Source organism: Macrobrachium nipponense, chromosome 44, assembly GCF_015104395.2.
Source record: "Macrobrachium nipponense isolate FS-2020 chromosome 44, ASM1510439v2, whole genome shotgun sequence".
Lineage (NCBI taxonomy): Eukaryota > Metazoa > Arthropoda > Malacostraca > Decapoda > Palaemonidae > Macrobrachium > Macrobrachium nipponense.
The window spans coordinates 46,060,654-46,068,153 of record NC_087221.1 but is presented as its reverse complement, the minus strand read 5'-3'; positions in this window follow the sequence as shown (position 1 = coordinate 46,068,153).

Genomic DNA, 7,500 nt, shown 5'->3' with positions numbered 1-7,500 from the left:
TAAAGAAGTATACAATGAAAGATAATTCATGTATGAAATCACACAGAAAATAATATTATATATATATATATATATATATATATATATATATATATATATATATATGTATATTTATCTATATATATTCTTAGTATATCATTAAATATAAAATATATAATAATATATATATAATAATTATATATATATATATTATATATTATATAAATATAGATATATATATATATATGATATAATATATATATATATAATATAATATATGTATATATATAATATATATATATATATATATTATATATAGTATATCCTCCTATCCAATCCTTTGAAAACTTGCAAAATGCTCTTTTGGTAATCTTTTGCTGAACATTTTCGCCTCTCTCTCTCTCTCTCCTCTCATCGTCTCTCTCCTTCTCCTCTTCTCTCTGCATCTTCTCTTTCTTCCTCTCCCCATTCGTTTTTTGAATTAATTACGCCTCCTTTTATTTCTCTTATTATTAATGGCGAGCAAAAAAATATATATCCAATATGTAATATTCTTCGCCTGCCTTAAGTATCTTGCGTTCAGCTACTCCGCCCATCTACTGCATTTCATCTTTTCTCTCCCTCCTCTTTCTCTCGTCTAATTTTTTTGGAGTCTCTCATTCTTCCACTCCTACTCCTCCTACTCCTCCTTGACCTCCGACCCCAACCAACTCCTGACCTACTCCCAGCGTCCATCCTTTTTCCTCCCATCCGATATTAATTCATTTTCCACTTTTCGTGCGCTCATAAAAACACGTGTATGCTTAAATGTCTTCGATTCGTGTTTGTTCCCTTCCAATATTTTAAAAAGTTTTTTTTTTTTCCTTTTTCAATTTTTTTTTTTTTTTTTTTTTAATTAGAAAAAGACTTTGTCACCCTTCATTTATTTTACGACATACCGTTTTTCTCGTTTTCTCGTGTGTGATTGTGACGTTTCTGACGGACAGTACGAATTTCATTGATGGCTTCGCCGGCCGAGTGTGATGTGTGTAGTACTTATATTTGCGATGTCGGTGTGTACACGAAATTGAAACTTTGCGCTGAGGAATTCAAATGGCGAGAAAAGAAGAAGAACAAGGAGGAGGAGGAGGAGGAGGAGGAGGAGGAGGAGGAGGAGGAGGAGGAGGAGGAGGAGGAGGAGGAGGTGTGATGTGTGTAGTACTTATATTTGCGATGTCGGTGTGTACACGGAATGAAACTTGCGCTGAGGATTTATGCGAGAAAAGAGATAAGAGAAGAGAGAATGAAGAAAGAGGAGGAGGAGGAGGAGGAGGAGGAGGAGGAGGGAGGAGGAGGAGAGGAGGAGGAGGACGAGGACGAGGAGGTGTGATGTGTGTACTTACATTTGCGATGTCGGTGTGTACACGAAATTGACACCTTGCGCTGAGGAATTTAAATGGCGAGAAGAAGAAGAAGAAGAAGGAAGGAGGAAGAGGAGGAAGGAGTGGAGGAGGAGGAGGAGGAGGAGGAGGAGGTGGAGGAGGAGGAGGAGGGGGATGGAGAGGATGTTGCATGTTCCTCCAACTCCTCTGACTGTCGTGAGATTAAATAAGGAATCTGTTCACTTTTTTTGTTTAAATATTATGCGTTTCTTTTCGGAGAACTACAAGGCATCATATCTTAATTAACTAGGATTATTGTAAAAATAACTAATAGTGCACTTCTGCTGAAAACCGTTATTATAATCGCAAACTTATTCTGGAAAGTTAGAATAAAAGAGTTTCCATTAAAATATCATTTCGATATATTCATAATCAATGAATTCGCATTTCAGATGTAGGCTTATAACATTGATTGTGAACGACTTGAAAAAGAAAACTTTATAACCTTTATGATCAAAGAATCACGAGGTATTTATACAAAGTAAAAAAAAAAACTTAGAAATACCGGCAACAGATATTTCGAATACCATTGTTGAACAAGATCTGCATGACTTATTCCGAGACAATCTTGACAGAAGTTGAGTTAAACTTTTGCAAAAGTTGTATATTACAGATGGGAATGTCTCCAGAAATTCAATAAAAGCCTGAAGCGATAAGACGAAGGGAAAACACAACATAATGTACCTATAAACCAAACAAATATGTTTCACACAGCATCTATATTAAAGTATAGGACAAAATCTCAATAAAGATAAGAGGAAACTCGTTTTGAGGTATGGATAAGCAATAAAGATTACAGCGAGCAGATTCCTACGTTGAATAAAAATAGTTGTATGGGTAGACGGGTAGGGCCAGTGGAATTCTTTATTCAAAACACGAACCAAGATGACCTACACTCGGGTCATGTTTCAGATGGCACCTTATTATCACGAAAGTTCCCTCAGGTAGTCTTGGCTTTGGTAACTTGCAGTGATGGTTTGATTGTGAAGATGTTTGTTGTGAATTCACTTTTACTTATTTGTTTATTTTCGTCTCCCTGAGGTCATCTCTTTTTTCATATCATCGACTTTCTACTATGTGAAGCTTTCGTTTTTTCGTTGATTTGATAGAGAGTGTTGGTGATGGAAGTTTGTTGAAAAGGATTGTTCTCTATTTTGATTAACTTCAAGAAGATAATCACAGGGTGGCCGAATTCGCAAACACATATAGAAGAACCATAAATCTTACAGTGGAAATATAATTTATATATATAGTTATATATATATGATATATATATATATACGTAATAATAATATATATTATATATATTATATATATAAATATTATATATATATAGGAGAAAAACATACAACGTAAAATGAAATAAACACTAAGTCGCACAAATAATGAAGCTGTTCCAAACGTGTTTTCCGAACAAGATATTCACTTTGAACAACTTTTTCTGGTGAATTCCCGAATCGTATGTAGCACAACTGGGTGTTTCCCCTAAACACTGAAAATATAAATATAAACAAAAACTCTAACCTTTTGAAATTGGAAAATCAGGAAATCCTGCTCTCAGTGTAAATTCTGAGAGTGAATTTAAGTAAAACGAGTCTCAGTTGGCGAAGGTATTCACAAAAATTAAACTTAAAAATGTACAACTGAGGAACATCTCAGTTGTCGAGTCCTCACAACTTTTTAAGGAAAATAAACCCGTTTCTGGTACCTGAGAATCACGACTAATTTAACCGGTCATTTGGATAACCATTGAAAAGGATCGTTGTGGGAATTTCGTAGTTTTCGAGGACCTAATGCAGAGCTGTGTCCCAGTTTGAGTGAAGACTCCACAACCACATGAACTTTTTAAGGCAAATAAGTGTCCGAATTTGAGTGCAGGTAAATAATCCAGTTCCTGCTACCTGAGAGTTATGACTAATTTAACCTATCTTTTGGATCGCCTTTTACAAAGGATTACTGATGGATCATCTTAGTTATCGTGTCCTTTATGTACCGTTGTGACCGAATTTGAGTGCAGACCAGAAAACCAAAAGTTTATTTCTAATGTAGATAACCCTTTCGGGGTACCTGATCGTCATGACTAATTAAACTGTTTTTTGGATCACCCTGAGTGGCTATGTCTTTGCTAATGAGAAGTATATGCACCACTGGATTCGCATTTAATAATGGAATTCCTTATTACAGGGGGAAGGATGACATAGAGCCTTGTAGTCCAGATATAAATAATAAAACTATTCAATGACAATACATTATTTAAAAAAAAAATAATTTATAAAAGGATTGGAAAGATGTTGGTTTCATCCTAAAGTTTACTGAGACAAGATAATAATATTAGGAACTTTTCATTAGAAGGAATGTGACTGAGCACTTGATGTCACCGGTTAAAAAATGAATTAATAAAACTAACGGAAAAAGATAATACACTCGGGTTTACTGAAAATAAAATGGAGACACGATGTCTTAATAAAAGCTCGCAGTGCGATCAGAACATGTTTTTCTAATTCTCCGTTTATTCAGGCATAATATTTTATACATTTGTTTATCGTGAAGTGATTCTTTCTCAGCATTCAGAGGAAACACCCAATTATCGTGCCACAGACGAATCTGAACTTTACCACTTGCTGTTAAGCTTGTGTTGCCTGCTAAGAAAGTACATTGGAAAGAACTTCTTACGATATGGTATCTGAGAAAAAACGTTACCAGTAGATTCCACATCCATATCTATAATAATATATATATTATATATATTATTATATTTATATATATATAAGATATATATATATAATTAAATAAAGCGAATACCACGGGAAATGATAGCCAGGAATCCAAGCGCTTTCGTCTTTATTCAGACATCGTCAAGGAGCTACTAAAGTACAATCGGAGAGGAAGGCCTCAGGTACAAACAAGATCAGGAATACCAGATGGTTAATTATCAAAAGGGTAAAAATTAAAAGGATAACCAGGATTATCGGATATCACACGGTCACAAACTTAAACAGATCCTGACCCTAACCGAAATTACAAAGTATCTTTACAGTCCAAAAACATGTAAAAACTGAATATATTAATTTTGTTGCTTATATTTATCTACAACTTTTTTCATTATGAAAGCATCAAGTTTAAATAAACCAAGACTTAAATTTAGAACATTTCTATTATTTGACTTGATAAAACAAGATTCAATGATATTCCTTTTAACTGTGTCATTACATGGGACTAAGGCTCTTGCTTGACTCCAGTTAATAGGATGGTCTAAATCTCTCATATGTACAAATAATGCATTCGATATTTGCCCAGTTCTCACAGAATATTGATGTTGCTTAAGACGCTGTGAAAGAGATTTACCAGTCTGTCCGTAATAGATTTTATCACACTTTTTGCAAGGAATTTCATATATGCAGCCTGGAAGATCTTTAGGAGAATTTTTGATTACTAAACTCTTGACATTAATATTACTGAAAACAACATTTATGTTAAAAAGCTTTAAAATTCTAGGAATATCTAAAAACCTTTCATCATAAGGTAATTTTAGAATGTTATGCTTACTAAATTCAAGTTTGTCATTAGTTGAATAAAATGTTTTTCTAGCTCTTTTCCATGCCCACATCTACAAAGTCCTTGGGTATTTAAGTTTCAATGCAATATCATAAATAGTTTTAATTTCAGCGTCAATAAACTGCGGGCTACAGACACGTAAAGCCCTTAGGAACATCCCAGAAAAAACAGAGAATTTAACATTTTGATGGTGATTGGAGTAGTAATGAACAAAAGAGGCAATATTAGTTGATTTTCGAAAGACTGAAAAGATGAAATTTCTATCATTTCTATGGACAGTTACATCAAGAAAATTCAAATTACAATTTCTTTCTTTCTCTACAGTAAATTTTATAGAAGGGACTAAATTATTGAGATTATTAAGGAATTCCTGGACGTATCTAAACCAAATAACTTTTGGGGCAAAATTCTTGGTAAGAGTTTTGTCTCAAAAAATTCCATGTAAATATTGCTAAGGACAGGAGATAAGGGATTACCCATGGCCATGCCAAACTTTTGTACAAAAAAAAATTCCCCATTGAAACAAAATTTACTATCTTTGATACATAACCTTAGGAGACTAATGAGATTTTCTACACTTAAGAATGTCATGACGCTCTAATTCCTCTTCCAAATATTCAAGTAAGTCATCTACAGGCACTTTTGTAAATAAAGAGACAACATCAAAACTAACCATATTAAAATCATAATTCAAATTTAAACTATTCAATTTGTTTATAAAATCAACATTGTTTTTAACATTCGTGTTTACAAGCCATTTAGATAAATTATACGAAACTGAGCCCACTGTACTAATGATTGGTCTGATAGGGTTATTGATTTTATGTGTCTTGACTAAACCATACATGTAAGGTAGGGAGGCGCATTGCGGTGTAAACTGTTTAATTAAATGGTCCAAGCCCTTCAAAATGGATTTAATTTGTTTATTAAAATGGGAGTTGTCTGTGTAGGGTCAGACCTCAGTTTCGTATAAGTATCAGTGTCATTTAGCAATGTCATTATTTTACTTATATAGTCACTTTTATTCATAATTACCACTGCATTAGATTTATCTGCTTTTGTCACCTTCACTGTTTCGTCTTCTTTAATTTTCTTAAAAGCCTGGAGAAATCTCACGGGTACATTAGGGGGAGAAGGTTTACTCATAGCACCATACACAATACCTTTACAAATATTGATATCATCAGGGCATAGGTTTTGATTCAATTTTTCTAAATAACAAAAGGATTTTGAGATGTGTCGACACAGTCCAGGTTACCATTAAATACACCAAAGCTTAACCCATATCCCAAAGCCGCTGTCGTAGCACTATCCACTGGTTTGTCAGATAAATTAATCATGAAGTCCACGTTGGCATGCTTAGTCCAGTCGCTTTCAGCAATAAGATTTTTCAGCTTGACTTGGAGCTTCCTTTCAAGACGGTTGCAGCACTTTCTCAATTTTCCGTAGCAATAATCCAGCATCCGATTCTTCCAATCGACAGGAACCGTCTGATTAAAGCTATACCGTCTGCTTCTAAGTGTACGGAACGCATCATCTACTTCCACTTTTGTGATGTCGATGTGTTTCTGAAGTATGATGCGTTGAAACTCGTCGAAAGGTCGCTCTGCTAGGCCGAAGAATTCTCACTGGTAAAATCGACTTGGGCATCACTTGCTCGTTCATGCACTTCGTAGAAAGTTGAGTCGGAGTTTCAGTTTGTGAGCGATGATAAGAGCATTACAGAAGGATGTCACGAATAGAACAAAGGCTTTGAAATTCAAGAAAGGGCGTAGAAGTTGGCGTGTGGTTTCCATTATGCTTAAAAAATCACAGTAGATGCACGTGACTTCATAAATAAGCGAATACCACGGGAAATGATAGCCAGGAATCCAAGCGCTTTCGTCTTTATTCAGACATCGTCAAGGAGCTACTAAAGTACAATCGGAGAGGAAGGCCTCAGGTACAAACAAGATCAGGAATACCAGATGGTTAATTATCAAAAGGGTAAAAATTAAAAGGGATAATCCAGGATTATCGGATATCACATGGTCACAAACTTAAACAGATTCTGACCCTAACCGAAATTACAAAGTATCTTTACAGTCCAAAACATGTAAAAACTGAATATATTAATTTTGTTGCTTATATTTATCTACAACTTTTTTCATTATGAAAGCATCAAGTTTAAATAAACCAAGACTTAAATTTAGAACATTTCTATTATTTGACTTGATAAAACAAGATTCAATGATATTCCTTTTAACTGTGTCATTACATGGGACTAAGGCTCTTGCTTGACTCCAGTTAATAGGATGGTCTAAATCTCTCATATGTACAAATAATGCATTCGATATTTGCCCAGTTCTCACAGAATATTGATGTTGCTTAAGACGCTGTGAAAGAGATTTGCCAGTCTGTCCGTAATAGATTTTATCACGTGTCTGTAGCCCGCAGTTTATTGACGCTGAAATTAAAACTATTTATGATATTGCATTGAAACTTAAATACCCAAGGACTTTTGTAGATGTGGCATGGAAAAGAGCTAGAAAAACATTTTATTCAA